Source organism: Chiloscyllium plagiosum, unplaced genomic scaffold, assembly GCF_037043375.1.
Source record: "Chiloscyllium plagiosum isolate Xiang-an unplaced genomic scaffold, Cpla_swu_hap1 HiC_scaffold_29, whole genome shotgun sequence".
In the NCBI taxonomy this organism is placed as follows: Eukaryota; Metazoa; Chordata; class Chondrichthyes; order Orectolobiformes; family Hemiscylliidae; genus Chiloscyllium; species Chiloscyllium plagiosum.
The window spans coordinates 61,340,139-61,360,908 of NW_028270167.1; positions in this window are offsets into that span (position 1 = coordinate 61,340,139).

The window sequence follows — 20,770 nt, forward strand, 5'->3', positions numbered from 1 at the left end:
AACATCCTGGTAAACCTCCTCTGCACCCGTTCCAGTGCCTCCACATCCTTCCTATAGTATGGCGACCAAAACTGCACACAATATTCCAGATGCGGCCACACCAGAGTCTTATACAACTGCATCATGACCTCAGGACTCCGGAACTCAATTCCTCTACCAATAAAAGCCAGTACGCCATATGCCTTCCTCACCGCACTATTTAGCTGGGTGGCAACTTTCAGAGATCTGTGTACATGGACACCAAGATCCCTCTGCTCATCCACACTACCAAGTATCCGACCATTAGCCCAGTACCCCATCTTTTTGTTATTCCTCCCAAAGTGAATCACCTCACACTTAGCTACATTGAATTCCATTTGCCACCTTTCTGCCCAGCTCTGCAGCTTCTCTATATCCTGCTGTAACCTGCCACATCCTTCCTCACTGTCAACAACTCCTCCGACTTTCGTATCATCCGCAAACTTGCTCACCCAACCTTCTAACCCCTCTTCCAGGTCATTTATAAAAATGACAAACAGGAATAGTCCCAAAACAGATCCTTGCGGAACACCGCTAGAGATGGCACTCCATGAAGAAACTTTGCCATCAACTACTACCCTCTGTCTTCTTCCATCCAGCCAATTCCTAATCCAAACCTCCAACTCACCCTCAATGCCATATCTCCGTATTTTCTGCAGTAGCCTACCATGGGGAACCTTATCAAACGCCTTACTAAAATCCATATATACCACGTCTACCGCTTTCCCCTCATCAACCTCCTTCGTCACCTTTTCAAAGAATTCAATAAGGTTTGTGAGGCACGACCTGCCCTTCACAAAACCATGCTGACTATCCTTGATCACATTATTCCTATCCAGATGTGCATAAATCCTATCCCTTACAATTCTCTCTAAGACTTTGCCCACAACAGAAGTGAGACTCACCGGCCTATAGTTACTAGGGTTATCCCTACTCCCCTTTTTGAACAAGGGAACCACATTTGCTAGCCTCCAGTCTTCTGGTACTACTCCTGTAGACAAAGAGGACATAAAAATCAAGGCCAATGGCTCTGCAATCTCCTCGCTTGCTTCCCAGAGAATCCTAGGATAAATGCCATCAGGCCTAGGGGACTTATCTATTTTCACCTTTTCCAGGATTTCAAACACCTCTTCTCTACATACCTCAAAGCCATCCATTCTACTTATTTGTGACTCAGTATTCACATTGAGAACAATGTCCTGTTCCTGAGTAAATACTGAAGAAAAGTATTCATTCAGTGTCTCCCCAATCTCTTCCACCTCCACACGCAACTTCTCACTACTATCCTTGACTGGACCTATTCCTACCCTAGTCATTCTTTTATTCCTAACATACCTATAGAAAGCCTTAGGGTTTTCCCTAATCCTACCGACTAAGGACCTTTCATGTCCCCTCCTTGCTGCTCTTAGCTCTCTCTTCAGGTCCTTCCTGGCTACCCTATAACTCTCAATCGCCCCAATTGAACCTTCACGTCTCATCTTGAGATAGGCCGCCCTCTTCCATTTAACAAGGGATTCCAATTCCTTATTAAACCACGGCTCCCTCGCACGACCCTTTCCTCCCTGCCTGACAGGTACATAATTATCAAGGACACTCAATAGTTGCTCCTTGAACAAGCTCCACATATCATTTACACTCTTGCCTTGGAGTCTACTTTTCCAAGCCACACATCCTAAGTCATGCCTCACCGCATCATAATTTCCCTGACCCCAGCTATAACTCTTGCCCTGTAGTACACACTTATCCCTCTCCATCACGAGAGTAAAACTCACCGAATGATGGTCACTATCCCCAAAGTGCTCACCTACCTCTAATTCTAACACCTGGCCTGGTTCGTTACCCAGAACCAAATCCAGTATGGCCTCACCTCTTTTTGGCCTGTCTACATATTGTGTCAGGAAACTCTCCTGCACACATTGAACAAACACTGACCCATCTAACGAACTTGAGCTATAGCTTTCCCAATCAATATCAGGAAAGTTAAAGTCCCCCATATCAACCACCCTATTACTGTCACTCATCTCCTGAATCACCTTCCCTATCCTTTCTTCAATGATTCTAGGACTATTAGGAGGCCTGTAAAAGACTCCTAACAGGGTGACCTCACCTTTCCTATTCCTAACCTCAGCCCAAACTACCTCAGATGGCAAGTCCGCATCCATCGTCCTTTCCACCACTGTAATACTATCTTTGACAAGCAATGCCACACCTCCCCCTCTTTTACCCCCACCTCTGACCCTACTAAAACATTTAAATCCTGGAACCTGTAACAGCCAATCCTGTCCCTGTTCTAGCCATGTCTCCGGAATAGCCACAACATCGAAGTCCCAGGTACCAACCCACGCTGCAAGTTCACCTACCTTATTTCGTATACTTCTTGCATTGAAGTATACACACTTCAAGCCACTTTCCTGTTTACAGGCACCCTCCTTGGAAATTGATGCCATGTTCCTAACCTCCCTACACTCCAGGCCCTGCACCCTGAAGCTACAATCTGGGTTCCCATGCCCCTGCAGAGTTAGTTTAAACCCCCCCCAAGAGCACTAGCAAACCTCCCCCCAAGGATACTGGTGCCCCTCAGGTTCAGGTGTAGACCATCCACCTGATTGTAAGGATCAAACAGACTAATTTCGATAGTTGGATAAGAGCTTTAAAATTCAACAAAGCTATAATGCCCGTACAGAGGTTGGTACTTGGAGGAATTCAAAAATTCACTACCTGAAGTCTTGCAAACTCAGGTGGAAGAGCAGAGAGTGTAAGCAGCAAGGTTAGCTGCTGAAATGGCTGATGATTATGAACTGGTCCATAAACTTGGTTTGGCTTCCAGAACGAGTTCTGGTCTCTGAGGGACAGAAATTGAAGCAAAGAGATATCCTCACGTGCTAAGGGAAAGGTAGATCACAGTGTAGATCATATGGATAATTTACCACAGTAATAACGAAAACCTTGAGGGGGACAAAGAAGTTAAAATACTATGGTGTTTTCATTGTAATAAAGTGGACCGCACAAAATCACAGTGTTGGTGGGCTGGGAGAAAACCAGCTGTAGGATAACCAGACAAGCCTGGAAGCTTCGTTGGACTCGTAACAAAAAGCATATGGGAAGTTAGGCAACTGCCTCAGAGTGTACAAGATGATAAGTCGACGTGTCAAATCTGCATAAAAAAACTTACATGAAAGAGTAAAGTTTATTCACGTAGGCCAGGAGTAATTGGTAAGGAGGTTCCAATACTAATTGACACAGGATCTTTTCACTCTGTAAAGCTGAGGGGTGAGGCTTTATGTACTCTTGAGAGACTATTGTCAGAAAATGTGCTGGTAACAGGAATTCATAATGAGGCAAAAAGTACTCAGTTTTGTAAAGTGAGGCTAGAGAGACCAGAGAAGGTGGAGAATGTGTGGTAGGAGTACTGACCCCTAACTCTCAGCTCCAGGAATAAAATATGTTCTTGCAAATAATATAGCTGATTCACTGGTAGGCGTGCTGCCTATTCTAGTTGAAATCCAGTGGAGATGCAGGCAACTGAAGACGTTGAGAATTTTTATCCAGGAATTTCCCCTGATTGCGAGACCAGAAGATCACACATGCACAGGTCTAAGCAGGATAAAGGCACAGATAAAGGTAGAGTTATCCGATAGTTTCTTTTTGATCAGATAAGTGGAACAGAGAAGGAGCAAGTAGGAAAACATGAACGTATTTTTAGCTCTGCTAAACTGATTGAGTTACAGCTGAAAGATGAGGAGTTACAAAATTTATATCAAAAGATATTTAGCAAGAAAGAGAATGAATACATTCCTGTGTGTTATTACTTAACAAATGATGTCTTAATGTGGATATGGAGATCAGCACACATTGAAGCAGGTCAGACGTGGACAGAAATTCATCAAATTGTTTTGCCTGTTGTGTATAGAAAGGAGGTGCTGCGAGTGGCGTATGAGCTACCACTTGGAGATCATTTCGGGTTGAGGACATTACAGGCTGAAATACAAAGATATTTTCACTGGCCTGGACTACACAAAGATGTAGTTGAATATTGCCAGACATTTCAAACATGTCACACAGGCAGTAATAAAACCTGCAACTTTAATACGTATTCCAGACCTTGAGGAACCTTACACAAGAGTATTGATAGATTGTGTAGGTCCCCTACCTCAAACAAAAAGTGGGAATAAGTATTTATTAACAATAATGGATGTGTCGACAAGATTTCCAGAGGCAGACATATTATGCAGCATCACAGCTAAAAGAGTTGTGGAAAAAAATACTTATTTTTTATCTAGGTATGGACTACAAATAGCGATCCAGACAGATCAAGCCTCACATCCGAACTATTCAAGCAGGTGATTGATAACTTGGGAATAAAGCAATTCAAATCTACTACGTAGTATTTGGAATCACAGTGAGCATGAGCGAGATGGCATCAAACAATGAAGACCATGTTGAGGGTTTATGGTCAGGTTAATCCAGATGATTTCGATAAGGAAATTGCTTTTGAACTATTTGTGATCAGAGACGCACGAAATGAATCGACCAAATTCAGACTATTTGAATTAATTTGTGGGCATGAAGTATAAGGACCATTACCATTGATTAAGTAGAAATTAATAAGTCAGAATTCAGAGACCACCCAATTGGACGATGTGTCAAATTTTAGGGAATGATTAAATAGACAATAGACAATAGACAATAGGTGCAGCAGTACGCCATTCTGCCCTTCGAGCGTGCACCGCCATTCAATATGATCATGGCAGATCATCCTTAATCAGTATCCTCTTCTGGCCTATCTCCATAACCCTTGATTCCACTATCTTTGCGAGCTCTATCCAACTCTTTCTTAAATGACTCCAGGGACTGGGCCTCCACTGCCCTCTGGGGCAGAGCATTCCACACAGCCATCACTCTCTTGGTGAAGAAGTATCTCCTCATCTCTGTCCTAAATGGTCTACCCCGTAGTTTTAAGCTGTGTCCTCTGGTTCGGCACTCACCCATCAGCGGAAGCATGTTTCCTGCTGCCAGAATGTCCAATCCTTTCATAGTCTTATATGTCTCAATCAGATCCCCTCTCAGTCTTCTAAACTCAAGGGTAAACAAGCCCAGTCGCTCCAGTCTTTCAGTGTAAGGAATCCGGTCATTCCAGTAATTGACCTCATGAACCTACGCTGCACTCCCTCAATAGCCAGAATGTCTTTCCTCAAATTTGGAGACCAGAACTGCACACAGTAATCCAGGTGTGGTCTCACCAGGGCCCTGTACAGCTGCAGAAGCACCTCTTTGCTTCTATTCTCAATTCCTCTTGTCATGAAGGACAGCATACTATGAGCCTTCTTCACTACCTGCTGTACCTGCATGCTTGCCTTCATTGACTGGTGTACAAGAACACCCAGATCTCTCTGAATTGCCCCTTTACCCAAATTGATTCCATTGAGGTAGTAATCTGCCTTCCTGTTCTTGCCACCAAAGTGGATACCATACATTTATCCACATTAAACTGCATCTGCCATGCATCTATCCACTCACCTAACTTTTCCAGGTCACCCTGTAATCTCCTAACATCCTTATCACTTTTCACCCTGCCACCCAACTTTGTATCATCAGCAAAATTGCTAATGTTATTGCTGATACAATTTTCTATATCATTAACATATATTGTAAAAAGCTGCGGTCCCAGCACAGATCCCTGCAGTACCCCACTGGTCACTGCCTGCCATTCCGAAATGCAGCCGAAATAGTGCTGGAGAGTTGGGTACACAGCATTTAAAAATATCGCAGCATACAATGAAACAGGAAGTGGATCAGTAATCACACATTTGCAATGTTGCAATTGGGAATACGGTATTGGTGTCACTTCCAGTAACAGTTGAGCCTGTATAAGCAAGTTTTAGTGTATCTAATCAAATTGGGAAGAAATTGAATGAGGTGAACTACTTGGTACGGACTCCAGACAGGCAGAAATCTCACAGAGTTTGTCAAGTGAATATGCTCAACAGGTATTTTGATAGGGAAGGAAAGCCAGAGGAGAAGGTATTCATGATTACAGCACAAAAGGAAGAACCGAGTTCAGAGGATTCTGAATTGGACATTCCTCAAATCAAATTGAACTATGAGAAAATTGTCAAAAATTGGGATAAATTATTGAGTTACCTTCCTCAAGAAAAGCATAGTAATCTGAAAGAGGTATTAAGATATCATGGAGAGATATGCTAAAACAAACTGGGAAGTACGAACATAATTGTGCATGATGTAGACACAGGAGATGTTGTTCTGATTAAGCAACATCTTTCAAGGCATTACCCTCGAAAGTTGCCACAGATTCAGAAGGAGGTAGAGCACACGCTCCAAGATGGCATAATCGAAGTGAGTTATAGTGATTGGAGCTCATGTATAGTCATGGTGCCAAAGCCATATGTTACCCAGCGGTCATGTGTGGACTATCACAAAGTCAACTTCGTTACAAAGACTGATGGATATCCAATTCCATGTTTGGGAGAAGCTACGTACATTTCTAAGTTGAACTTGCTCAGAGGCTACTGGCAAGGACCTCTGTCAGAGAGAGCAAATGCAATTTTGGCTTTCATAACGCCAAATGGACGATATCAGTTCAAAGTTGTGGCATTTGGTATGTAAAACGATCCAGCCACATTTCAGAGACTGATATTAAGGTCATTGCCGGATTATCCAACTATGTGGCGTACATTGATGACCTGGAGATTTTTAGTCACTCATGAAAGGAACATTTACAGCATTTATCGGACTTTTTTGATTGACTTCACAAGGCAGGCTTGGTGGTAAACCTAGCTAAAAGTAAATTTGAGAAAGCCCAAGTCACGTTCCTGGGTCACGTTGTTGGACATGGACCAATGGCCCCATGAGACAAAAACAAAAGTAGTTCGGGAATGTTGCACACCGTCGACAAAAAGAAATATGTAATACTACGGTTCCTAGGATTGACTGGATTTTACTGAAAATTTGTGCCAAACTTTAAGCAGTGCGGCTGCTCCACTCATCAAATTGTCAAGGGCAAGAACTTTCAGTGGACAGAGGAATGTCAAAAGGCATTTTACAGCCTAAAAACTGTGTTAGCCACTGCCCCCAGTATTACCTACAATGGATTACACGAAGCCTTTCAAGGTGGCTATTGTTGCCACTGATGTGGGTGTCGGTCCGGTGTTGGTGCAGGAGAATGCTGAGGGAATAGAAAGACCCATCGGGTATTTTTCTGGGAAGTCGAATGTTTATCAACAGAAATGTTCAACGGTGGAGAAAAAGACTTTAAACTTGGTGTTGGCATTACACCATACTGTGTTTATATTACCAGCAATGCATCTGAGACAAACGTATACACTGATCACAACACATTGACATTTGTGGAAAAACTTAAAGACAAAAATGCCAGACTGTTTAGATGGAGCTTCTTGTTGCAGCCATTCGATCTGACCATTGTGCATGTGGCAGGTCGCGAAAACGTGAAAGCTGGTGAGTTATTGAGACTCGAATGAGATACGGAGGTATTCGGTGGTGGTTATACCGCGGCCTGAATTTGCATGGGTTTGTGCATGTTTGAATGTTTCCAGTTAGTATAGTGTATCTGTCAGTTTTGGGACTACTAACTGGGTTTGAAGGGTTAAAAATGCAGCCGCCTTTTAGCACTGGTGGTTCTTTTTTTTAAGGGGTGGGAGAGACATTTCACAAATCAAGTCCCTTTTTTGTCTAAAAGCTGTTCATTGGTTCAATGAGACTCTGTTCTTGTTTTTTTTTTCCAGAGGTACAATAAAACGGGGCCAAGCTCCGATCAGTCTGGTTTGGTACACAGATGAAAAGTATTTTCAGAGGCCTTTTGTTTACATGGAAAATGATGAGACTTCAGGGCAAAGTGGTCATGCTTTATAAGTGACCTGTATAATGAATGGAGAGTGGTGAGCTATTTTAGCTGAACTCGCTGAGCTGAGCAGTTTTCAGTTGAGTCTTGAACTGGGAAGTTCAACTGGGAGTTGTGTGGAAAGTATCGACTCTTTTCTGACCTTCAACTTCAACCTGAAATTTTTTGTTCCATTCATACTCGGTTTATTGGGAGTTTGCTTACTGGGACATTTGTGTATATACGGAACAGCATAATTAAGTCTAGGTGAATAGGTTGAATTCTGTCGTGATTCTTTATTCTGTTCTTTGTGTTTCATTGTGTAATTTTATGAATAAAGTTTTTGTCTGTTTTAAAATCTAGTAGTCAACCTAGCTAAATTACTCCGGCTAATTTTCATTGTACACTTACCAAAACAAATTGCAAGGGTATGCACTGGGCTGCCTGCTTAAACGTTTTGAGTGGTCTAACCTAGTCCGTAACATCTCGGAGATGGAAGATGCATCCTTGGGACTTGGCACACATCAATCACTTTCCCTCTTCATGGTCAGCAAACCACGTTAACATCGCACGTGTGTACCACCATTCGCAATGGGGCCAGGAGGAACAACATGGAGCCGTCTGTCTGTGCAGTCCATGCCTCATTGGTTTGTCGTGTTACAGCAACAATGACATCCTCCTATTTCAGTCTAACAGTTTGGAGGGGCTGAATGGCCTCTTTTGTTCATGTGTCAGTGTCTCGAGGAACTGAATGTCTTCCTCCAGGCCCGAAGGCAGAGGTTGAAGGACTTCAGTGGGAAACCCATGGTTCCTGCCTACCAGAACATTGTGCGGACGATACGCTATCTTCCTGAGTTATAGGAGACAAACAGAAGGCTGGAAGAACACAGCAAGCCAGGCAGCATTATGAGCTGGGAAAGTCAACATTTCAGGTATAACTGTCCTTCAGAACTGGGGTGGGGGGTCGGGGGAGCTGCAGATAAAGAGGGAAGGGAGTGGTTGGAGTGGGGAGATCAGGGGGATGGTGAGTTACGGCTATGGGGACACAAGTGGTGGGTACAACCTGGTTGGGCGATGGGGGAGATGAATCCCGTTGGGAGCTGAAATGTAGGGTCGTTAAGTGGAATGGAAGACCTCCCAGGCACTTTCTATTTCAATTCTCTTTCCAAATCCCTTTCCGACATAGCCATCCTTGGCCTCCTTCATTGCCACAATGAACCAAACCATAATCTGGAGGAACAAGATCTCATCTGTCACCTGTGCAGCCTACACCCCGGGGACTGAACATTGAATTCTCCAATTTCAATTAACCTCCCTTCCAATCCCCCGACTCCCTTTCCAAGCCGTCCCCGCCCTTTCATTGCTCTGAGCAAGCTTTTGTCCAGCCACCAACTGGATTCAGCCCTCCCATCAACAACTCGCTGATACCCTTCCCCTGTGTTCACTTATCCCCCACCTCGCCACTCTGCCTCCTCCTCCCTCACCCTCCACTTTATGTATAGACCCCCTTACTCCCATCCACAAGCCTGACGAAGGGTTATATCCAAGGCGTTCACTTCTCAAAGTCTTGATGCTGCCTTGCTTATTCTGTTCTTCCAGCTTCCTGCGTGTGTATTTTGGATTCCAACACCTGCTTTTTTTAAATTGTCTTCTTGTGTAATAGGCAGGAGTGATTGAACGCATTGCGCTTCTTGTTATCCAATAGATCTGATGGGCTGAATGGTTTTCTTATATTACTGGGAAACCAGCTAGAGTTGCTGAAGGGGTTCCTCTTTCTTTTAACCGTGGAAATGTTTAGTGTCCAGCAGTGCTTTTGATTAATGCTACCTTTACATTAACAGCACAAGCTTGAATGTTGTCCAGATTTGTTACTTTAGTACCTTAGGAGGATACTTATTGTTCTGAACATTGTATAATCTTAAAAGAACATCCCCATCTCTGGTTGTGTGACAGAGTAAAAGACATTGATGAAGCAGCTGAAGATGTTTGCGCCAAAGAAGCTACCCTGAGGATTGCCCATAGAGATATCCAGGGACTGGGAGGATTGATGCCCACCAGCCCCATTGTGCTCTGAATGATTCAACCAGTGGGGAGTTTACAACTGATTCACATCAAGTTCAATTTTGTTCAGTCTCCTTGACATCTTGCTCAATCAAATACTGCCGTGATATCAGGGCCAGTCACTTTACGCTGTGTTCATATCTTCTATCCATGTCAACAGGCCAAGGTATATGTGTGGGGAGTGTTTCCTTCTCTCAGGGAGCCGTGATGGTTGGGACCAGACAGTTAGGGGAGGCTACATCACTGAAATGTTTGGGGGTTGCGAGTGGGTTTCAATGGGTTTTGACCCGTCAGAGAGTCGAGGGCTACAAAGAATTGGGCATTAAAGAGAAATTGCGGCCGAGTGCAAATCAGCCCTGACTTACTGAATGGAAGGGCAGGTCTGAGGAGCTATGTGGCCTGGTTTTATTACAGTATACCCCATAGTCCAGTCACATTGTGGCCTCTTCCATTTCCTGTGTTACTGATTCAAGTAGCTGAATAGATTGATCCTGTTGCTGTGTAACTGGATACTGGTGCTGCATGATCTGGTTACAGTTTTATAGGCCCAAGGGACTTATTGGCCTCCTCCTGTAATTAGCTATCATGCTCCAGGGGCTGAAAAGCCTCATTCTGTTCCGCTGAAACTGAAATCCATATCGACCACATCTACTGCCCATTGAGAAAGTCAGCACGGCAGTTGCTGGAGATCAGTGTCGACAAGTGTGGCACTGGAAATCACGGCAGGTCAGTCAGCATCAGAGGAACAGGAGAATCGTTGTTTTGGATGTTCCTAATGAAAGGCTTATGTCCGAAACATAGATTCCCCTGCCCCTCGAATGCTGCCTGACCTGCTGCGCTTTTCCAACACCACATGTTTTGAAGTCTACTGCTCCACACAAGTCAATTTTCCTCGTCACATCATCCAATTACTTTAAGAGAATTGTCAGGTACAAACTTCCTCGCACAAAGCCACACTTACTATTCCTAATCAAAGCTTGCCTTTCTAAATGCAAGTAAATCTTATCCCTCAGAACCTTACTGGTCTTTAGTTCCAAGGCTTTTTGTATTCAGTTCTTCTTGAATAAGGGCACAACATTTGCTATCCTCCAGGCTTCCGGGACGTCACTGTGGTCGGTGATGATCAACATTATAAGCCAGAGTCCTTCTGGAGCCCCTTGAGGTGTTCTTGGATATATCGGGTAAGGACCGTGAGATTTATCCACTTTTAAACATTCCAGTACGTCCAAAATCTCCTCTACTATGATATGGATTGTCCCTAAGGTATCACCACTAACTTCCTCAAGTTCTCAAGTGAACATGTCTTTCTCCACGGTAAACATAGAGTAGAAATATTCATTGAGGACTTCACACATCTCTAATAGTCCCACACATACTTGTCCACATTGGTCTTTGAGGAGTTCTATTTTCTACCCAGTTACTGATTTTTCTTTTAACATATTTAAAGTAGATTTTTGGATTTATCCTAATCTTCTCAGCCAAGGCTCTTTCTTGCCCCCTTTTCACCCGACTGATTTCCTTCTTCAGTAAACTCCATTATCTCTTATATACCTCCAGGGATTCCCTTGATTCCAGCGGCCTGGACCTGAGCCACGCCCCAAGTTCGAACATGAACCTGTGGACCAGTATTGTCCCTCTCCATAACTATTTGAAAATTAATAGAACTATGGTTACTCGTCCCACAGTGCTCCCCCACTGTTAACTCAGTCACCTGTCCTGCCCTATTTCCTAAGAAAATTTAGAGTTTTTCCCCTTCCCGAGTAGGACACTCTGTCTACTGCTTGAGGAAAGTTTCCTGACGCTTTTATCAGATTCTATCTCATCAAATGCCTTAGCTCTGTCCATTCCAGTCTGTATTTAAAAATTAAAATCCCCTATTATGATAAACCTATTGCTCCTGCAGGTCTCCCCCCTCTTCCTGCATTTTTGTTACTCTCATTCCTGTTGACTATTTCGGGGCCTATAATACATCCCCAATCACCTCACCAACCCCCTTCCTATTTCTTAACACCACCCACAAAGCCTCACTGGGTGATCCATCAGTTATTTTATCTCTGATCACTGTTGTGGCACTCCCCTTAATCAGAAATGCAACTCCACTCCCCTCCTTCCACCATCTCTTCTCACCTAAAGCACTTGTACCCTGGCACATTAAGCTGTCAGTCCTATCCATCACTTAGCCATGTTTGTGTAATGGCTATAATATCGAACTCCCACCTACCTATCCACGCCCTGAGTTCATCGGTCTCACCTGGAGGCCTTCCTGCATTGAAATAGATGCAATTTAATCCAAAAGGCATTTCACTGTCGTTTTCCAGCCTAATCTTACTATTTCTGATTACTGTATCTCCTTCCAGCCTCGCACTTGCCTCCCTGCTCTAGAGGATACCACCCCCTGCCAATCTAGTTTAAACCCACCCTTGTAACACTATCAAAACTGCCCCCCAAGATATTGCTGCCCCCTCCAGTGCAAGTCTCTGACGGTAATGTCCCTCTCATGACATTATCACAGTCAAAGTTTTTTTAAAATGTTTCTCCTAGCGCTCTGAAATCACGCTGCAGGAACTCGTCCCTGTTGCTACGGGTATCATTTGTGCTAAAGTGCATGATGATTTCTGGTTGCTCACCCAACCCCTTGAGAATGTTCTGCAGCCACTTGGAGACATCCTGGACCCTAGCACCTGGGAGGTAACCCACCATCCTGAATTCCCGTTTGTGGCCACAGAATCTCCGATCTGTCCCTCTAACAATCGACCCTCCTATCTTTAACGATCTGTTTACCTTTACCGTTTCCCGCTGTGCCCCAGAGCCAGTAGTAGTACCACCAACCTGGCTACTGCTGCTTTCCCCTGAACGGGCATCGCCCCCAACAATTCAAACTGGTCTAATTGTTATCGAGAGGAATGGCCACAGGTATTTCTGTACTCTCTGCCTACTCGCTTTGCCATTCCTGGTGGTTGCATAGCTACTCTCTACCTGGAACATGACAGGAAGCAAGGTACGCCTGTTGGATTAAAGTGTGTTTATTTAAATACAACAGGACTGACAGATAAAGCTAATGAACTGAGGGCGATGAATATTGGACTGGAATATTACAGTCATTAAAGGAACATAACTAGGGGCGTGTCTTGGGTGTGGCCACCACACTAAAGCACTTCTCTATGAAGTTCTCAGTATCTCAGATGACCCTGAGTGCATCCTAAGTTAGATTACCTACAGTGTGTAAACAGGCCCTTCGGCGCAATAAATCCACACTGACCCACCAAATAGCAGCCCACCCAGACCCACTCCCCTACACCTAACACTACGGGCAATTTAGCATGACCAATTCACCTAAACTGCACATCTTTGAACTGTGAGAGGAAACCGGAGCACCCAGAGGGGACACATGCAGACACGGGCAGAACGTGCAAACTCCACGCAGACAGTTGCCCGAGCCAGGATTTGAACCCTGGTCCCTAGTGCTCTGAGGCAGCAGTGCTAACCACTGAGCCACCGTGTCACCCAACTCCAGCTCCCTAACACGGTCTCCCAGTAGCTGAAGCTGGGTGCAGTGCCCACACGTGTAGCCAGCAGGGACGGTGGAAATCTCCATGAGCTCCCACATCCCACACGAGGAACGTGCGACTGCCCTAACTGCCATCTCGACTGCTGTAGCAATAAAGTTAAATGGACTGTATTTCAGTTTCCCTGTACATTTTGCTGAGCTGGAGCTGTCCGAAGCCCCTCGTGTTAAAGCCCTACTGCTAACTCCGCTACAACGGCATGTCTCTCTACCCCTCCACACATAGTTTTGATCAGGGAAGGAAGGAAGGAGACACGACATGATGTAGTGTTTAGGCCTTCAGCACTCCTTGACACATGGCCACTGACTACCAGGTCACAGTGCAGGTCTCTGCTTGACCTTGGAGGGTGACTTGTTGAGGTCTTCTTTCTGGTGGTGGTGACTGTGTCAATGCAAATCCTCACCCCGAGAGGCAATCCGTGTTGTCGCAGTACTTTCTGTCTATTAGTATCGCGTTTATGAATTCCTTGAATTCCTTGATTGCATTCCAAACTGTGTCTCACTCCATAGTGAGAGAGGTTGATGTTCATGTGAATACAGGGCTATTGGAAAAGAATACCATTCGACATAGAGGCAACAATATGTCTATCTGCTCACTGAGTCTGCTTTTCCTTCGATTAGGTTACATTTATTTTGTTAATCACCCATTCCACTTTCCTATGATTTCCCTTAACACTTGCATAAAAATCTGTCTGTCTCAGCCTTGAAGATAATTAGTGATCCAGCCTCAACAGTCCTCCGAATTTTCTGTAATTATTTCCCTCTCACTGATGTGAGGCTTGGTGGTCTTTAATCTGGTGATTTGCCCACTCTATCTTGCATAAACTTCCAATTCTTCCTCAGTTCCTATGTCAATTTGCTGAATAGTCAAACGGTCACTCTCCCTGAATCCAGAAACTGCTTCTCCAAACTGAAGACCGATTCGTAGAATGTATTTAACAAATTCTCTGGCTGTCCCCTTAGACCCTAACACTCTCATTCTTTCCCACGTTATCATCTTCCCCATAATAAAACAAAAAAAATGACTTTGGATTCTTGCTAATCTTACCTGCTAAAGTTTTATCAACCCTCCTTCTGCTCTTCCACTGACTTTTTAAGTTTAGCCCTCCACTTGCTATATTCTTTTAGGACCTTCATTGACCTTCTCACTTGGAATCTGCTTTAAGCTTCTCTTTCCTTTTTCATCCTGTTCGGAATTTGTGTCGACATCTGAGGTTCTCTGGGCTTGTTTTCCTAAATTTTATCTTCGTTTTAACATGCTGGGCTGACACTGTCATCAATTCCATTTTAATTAAATGATCCCTCAACCCCCGCCCCACCTTGTTCTGTTACGGTTTCACCCAGAAGCAACTGCACTTTGCCCAGATCCTGTCATTTTTTTCATAAAATTTGTCTACCCAATCCAAAAAGGTTTTATGTTTCAAACATTTTTGGGGTCTTTTCCTCAGCAAAGTCAAAATATATGATATCACGGTCACTGGCCCTATAATGCTTTCCGACTTCTGCCTGGAACACCTGACTGGATTCGTTCCCCACAGTGAGGCCCAGCACTGCACTGCCCATTGTTGCATCTGCTCTATGTTGCTATAATAAGCTCTTTGGAATAAATTTCAAAGCACCTGCTCCCGCTTAAGAAGTTATCACTGCCTTAATGAATGCTTGGAATTGAAATGCCTGAATATAATGATCCTATTATTGTTTTTACACATCTCAGTAACTTGGTTATATACCTGCTCCCGTACTTTCCTTTTTCTGGGGGTCTACAATATATCCCAAGCAGTGTTTCTGTCATGGTTTTGAGACTGAGCTTTAACCACCAAGCCTCATTAGAAGATCCTTTCAAGATACCGTCCCTTCTTACGCCAGTAACTGACTCCATAATTAATAAGGCACTACTATCTCCTCTTTTACCCTCTCACCTGTCCTGACAAAAGTTCTGGTACCACAGAGTATTGAGTTGTTAGCCATGACCTCTCTCAAACACATCTCTGTAATGGTAAAAATGTCACACTTCCACATGTCATCTCGTTTCCTTTGTCTGCCTGATAATATTGGCAGCATTAATGTAAAGCCCATCCTACCTGGAATATATCACTGGAATACTCTGTATCTCGGAGTTCTTCAGTCATTCACTGCTCGTTATCAAGCTGTCCAATTTATGAACCAAAACTGTAACTCTGGGACTGAATGAAAATTTGTTGAATTGTAATTTCGTTTTTAGTATCAGTGTTCGTCAAATGCAGCTTTCCAGAACTGAACAGTCAGCTCTAAATACAACGGGTTTCTGCTGATTAATTGCCTGCTCAGTGTGCAGAGAGGACAGCCCTCAGTAATGGAGAATGAATCCTGGTGATCAGAGCCGAAAAGTGTGGCGCGAGCAAAGCACAGCCATTCAGGCAGCATCAGAAGAACAGCAGAGTCAAAGTTTTGGCATCTGCCCTTCATTAGAAAGGCATTCCCCTGTTTTCCATTACATAATACACAGAATATTGGGAACCATACTTGCTCAGGAAGGCAGTACTGTACAGAACCCTGAAATGGAAAGCAGTCAATAGGTTGGTTGAACAGAGAGTAAACAAGTTGAGGTGAAATACAGACTGATTGAAGTACAAACATAAGGATAGATAAATCTCTCGGCCAGACAGGCAACACCCTAGGTTACTACAGGAAGAGAGGAAAGAGATTTCTGTGCTTTGGCGATGATCTTTGCGTCATCACTCTCCATTTGAGAAATGTCGGTTGATTGGAGGGTGGCAAATGCTACTCCCTTTTTCAGGCAAGGGAACAGGGATTGTCCGGAGAATGACAGACCAGTCGGTCTTGCATCAGTATTGGCCAAAGTATTGGAGAGGATTCTGAAAAATCATAGTTTGATTAGAAATAGTCAGCATGGCTTTATGAGGGGCAGGTCATACCTCACAACAGTTATTAAATTCTTTGAGGATGGGATTAAACGCACTGAAGAAGGTAGAGCAGTGAATGCGGAGTGCATGGATTTTAACAAGGTGTTTGATAAGCTTCCCCGTGGTAGTTCCATTCAGAAAGTAAGGAGGCATGGCATACAGGGTGATCTATCTGTCTGGATACAGAATTGGCTAGCCCATAGAAGACAGAGTGTGGTGGTAAATGGGAAGTATTCAGTGTGAAATTAGGTGACCAGTGGTGTTCCGTAGGAATCGGTTCTGGGACCTCTGCTGTTTGTGATTTTGATAAATGACTTGGATGACGAAGTGGAAGGGAAGATTGGTAAGTTTGATGATGTAACACAGTTTGGTGGAATTGTGGATAGCGTGGAGGGCTATTATAGTTTGCAACAGGACATTGACAGGATATAGGACCCAGCTGCTAAGTGGCAGATGGTGTTCAATCTGGAAAGTGGGATACGATTCATTTTGGAAGGTTGAAGTTGAATGCAGAATACAGGGTTAGAGGCAGGATTCTTGCATTGTGGAGGAATGGAGGATCATATGGGCCACAACACAGCTCCCACAAAGTTTCTACCCAGGTTTATAAGGTTGTTAAGAAGGTGTTTGATGTGTTCTTTAGCCGAGGGATTAAGTTTAAGAGCTGGAAGGTTATGCTCCAACTCTATGGAGCTCTGATGAGACCACACTAAGAATATTATGATCAGTTCTGGTTGCCTCGTTATAGTAAAGGTGTGGAAGCTTTGATGAGAATGCTTTGATGAGAATGAAATTTATCAACATGCTGCCTGGACTGGAGGAGATGTCTTGCAAAGAAACTTTGAGGGAGCAAGGGTGTTTTCCTCATTGTAACGAAGAAGAATGGAACGTGACTTGACAGCGGTATAAAAGATGATGAGAGGCATAGATAGAGCGGACAGCCAGAGACTTTCTCCCAGGGTGGAAATGGCTATCTCGAGGGGGTATGATTTCAAGGTAATTGGAGGAAGGTTTCGGGGAGATGTCAGAGGTAGGTTCTTTACACAGACAATGGTGGGTGTGTGCAATGAACAGCCAATAGTTGTAGTAAAATCAGCTATATTAGGGATATTTAAATGGATAGGCACATGAATGATAGCATAATGAAAGGTATGTAGGTTAGTCTGATCTTAGAGTAGGATAAAAGGTCGGCAGAACGTCAAAGGCCGAAGGGCCTGTACAGTGCTGCACTGTTCTATGTTTCCAGTTTCACACAGCTTGTGGATTCTCATCAATTGTTGAATGTGTGAGGGAGTGATGTGTGTGGGATCAGGAAGCTTTGGAGAGGTGTAAGGGCAAAACCTCCAGTTATGGTGAGCATTGTTACAGTCACCTGAAAGCCACTATAATAAGTGTGGTTATTTGGATCAGACAGAATCCGCCAAGTTCAGTTATTAATGTGATTTGTGGATTGCCGTTTGCTGCTGGTTACTTCACATGCATTCTACTGTGTGATCCATGTAGTAATCTCTGACCATTTACAGAGAAGTACAATTTTTCTTTGATACTGCAGAATGTGAAGGTGACATGTATTGGATATGGCTTTAGAGGTTTCTTTGTGAGATACAAGGCACTGCAATAGATTGTCAACTTGTTAACGTCTTCACCCATGTCTGGTCCGGGATGCAGATGTATGGAGTCTGGGAGGCAGGTCAGGTTTCATCACCATAGGTAACTTGTATGGTGTGATTCTGGCTCTCCATGTCAAAACGTCTGCTCTCCGGGACAGGCTCTGACTGAAGATAAATTTCAAAATCTGGTTGCTGGTCAGCCATTAGTATTTAACCTGGACAATATTTGTACCTACACTGAGACCAGTGATAGTCTGTTGGTGGTTTCTCCCCCTGCCCAAGGTGGATTCCAAATTATTTGTTTTGAAGTAATGTTTGACTGACTGCCCTGAACCAGGTTAGAAGCTCTATGCACAGATTCTGGAACAGGCCACTGAGTGTCTCTGTATCACAGGCAGCTGTGAGGTCCAATAACACTGCAAATGATTTCAGATAAATTGGAAGCAATTTTCAGCGTAGCTCATTGCAAGGTGTTGAGTTTACTGACCCGAACAATAATCGGATGTTTGTTATATTTCATGAATTGGGCAACAATAAGATGTCAACGATAACCATTTAACTGAACGATAATCTCTTAAATCAATTCTGTTGTTTCGATATTTATGGAACTAAAATGTAAACTCCTGTCAAGATCTTCTAACTCAGAAATAAAGCATGTATATTTTATTTTATCGAAGAAAGAACATAACTCTTGTGTTAATCAGAATTAGATATTCAATGTCAGGATTCAAAGCAATGTTTTTTAGATTAGATTACTTACAGTGTAGAAACAGGCCCTTCGGCCCAACATGTCCACACCGACCCGCCGAAGCGTAACCCACCCAGACCCATTCTCCTACATTTACCCCTTCACCTAACACTACGGGCAATTTAGCATGGCCAATGCACCTGACCTGCACATTTTTGGACTGTGGGAGGAAACCGGAGCACCCGGAGGAAACCCACGCACACACGGGGAGAACGTGCAAATTCCACACAGTCAGTCGCCTGAGGCGGGAATTAAACCCGGGTCTCTGGCGCTGTGAGGCAGCAGTGCGAAACACTGTGCCACCGTGCCACCCACTCCAATATTTTTAAAGTGGTTGACTTCTGAGTGATTACATATTCAGAGTGAGCAGAAGATTGAACATACAAATAGAATGAGCGTTCTTATACACACACATATATATATATATCAATCAGTTTAATTTCTCACTGAAATGTATGATCTTCAGCTATTTGCCAGCAATTTTAAAATGGCAATAATTCAACATGGACTGTGAATATTAAACTAAATAAATTATTGTTTTATCAAATTTCAGTGAACATTAACTTGAAAACTTCCAATTTTAGAATGAATGATAATTAATATGAAATGTGGAGAGTGAAAAAAAACAACGAACATAATATCATGTCAGTGAAATGTCAGAGATTTCCAAAGGGTTTTGTGCCAAAGCAATGATATATTTGCTTTAGTAATTGGAATACAACACGTAAAGTATTCATGTTCTAAGTAATAATGAGACTACATAATGAAGCCGACCTTGCAATAATTGTATTTTAAATGCTTATGCTGCACCAAATAATCAGATATTTGCGAGCATTTATACTGTGAAATAATTGGATACTGACTTTTATTCACAGCTGACACATGATAGAGTAAAAAAAAATAAAGTACAGGAGGAAGCCATTGGCTATTATGTATGAATCTGCTCCAAACACATCTCCAAAGAACCTCCCATTTTCCAGCCCTCTCTCTGTCGCCCTTTAATTTCATAATTTCCAAATATATATCCAGTTCTCCTTTGAATATTCATTCACAACTTTCCCAGCCAGTCAATTCCAATTCGTAACAATTCTCTAAATAAAGACACTTTTCCTTATTTCACTCCTAGCTCTTTTACTGACAACCTTGAAATTAGAATTCTTTGATGTCATAATGCCGATTAATAGAACATTATTTTTCACTCTGACAGTTTATTCATACTTTTGAGCACCGCAATAAATTCATATCTTTCTCTGTTCTGCTACAGGAACAACAAGCCTTGCAAGAACTGTATCAAACACGACAACGGAAAAACCAGTAGAAAACTAGTCGCCAGGATATATGAACATCAACTAGCCACAAAATACATGACCCCAACACTAAGTTCTTGCTTACTGATGAGCAAGTACGCCACTTTGACTAGGTCTGCATATCCATTCTAGGACAGGCCAAACAGAGACAAGCACAAGAATTCCTAGAAACATGACATTCCAACCGGAACTCCATCAACAAACACATTAATATTGACTCCATCTACCACCCTCTGAGAAAAAGGGCCGGAAATGACATCATCGACACAGAAAATTACATTACCAACGCAAGGAAACCGAAACACTTCAGTAGAAAGTGGAGATAACACCAGCACTTCACTGGAGGCTCACTTACTGACACAGTCAATGGAACAAACCAGGAACTTCCATTAACTATTGCTTCAGAACATATCAGTCTTCATGGCTGCCACCACATAGAATAATTGAATGAAAATGCGAGCCTGCACCACCAATTGCATATCCAAAGGCTTTTTTAAAAAGTTTGTGAGATTATCTGCTCAATTACCCGCCGAGGGAATGCATTCCAGACACATGTCACCAGGGGCAGAACGGTGGCTCAGTGGTTAGAACTCCTGCCTTAGACCGCGAGGATACAGGATTGATTCCAGTCTCGGGTGACTGCCTGTATGGATTTTGCACATTCTCCCCGTATCTGCGTGGTTTCCGCTAGTTACTTCGGTTT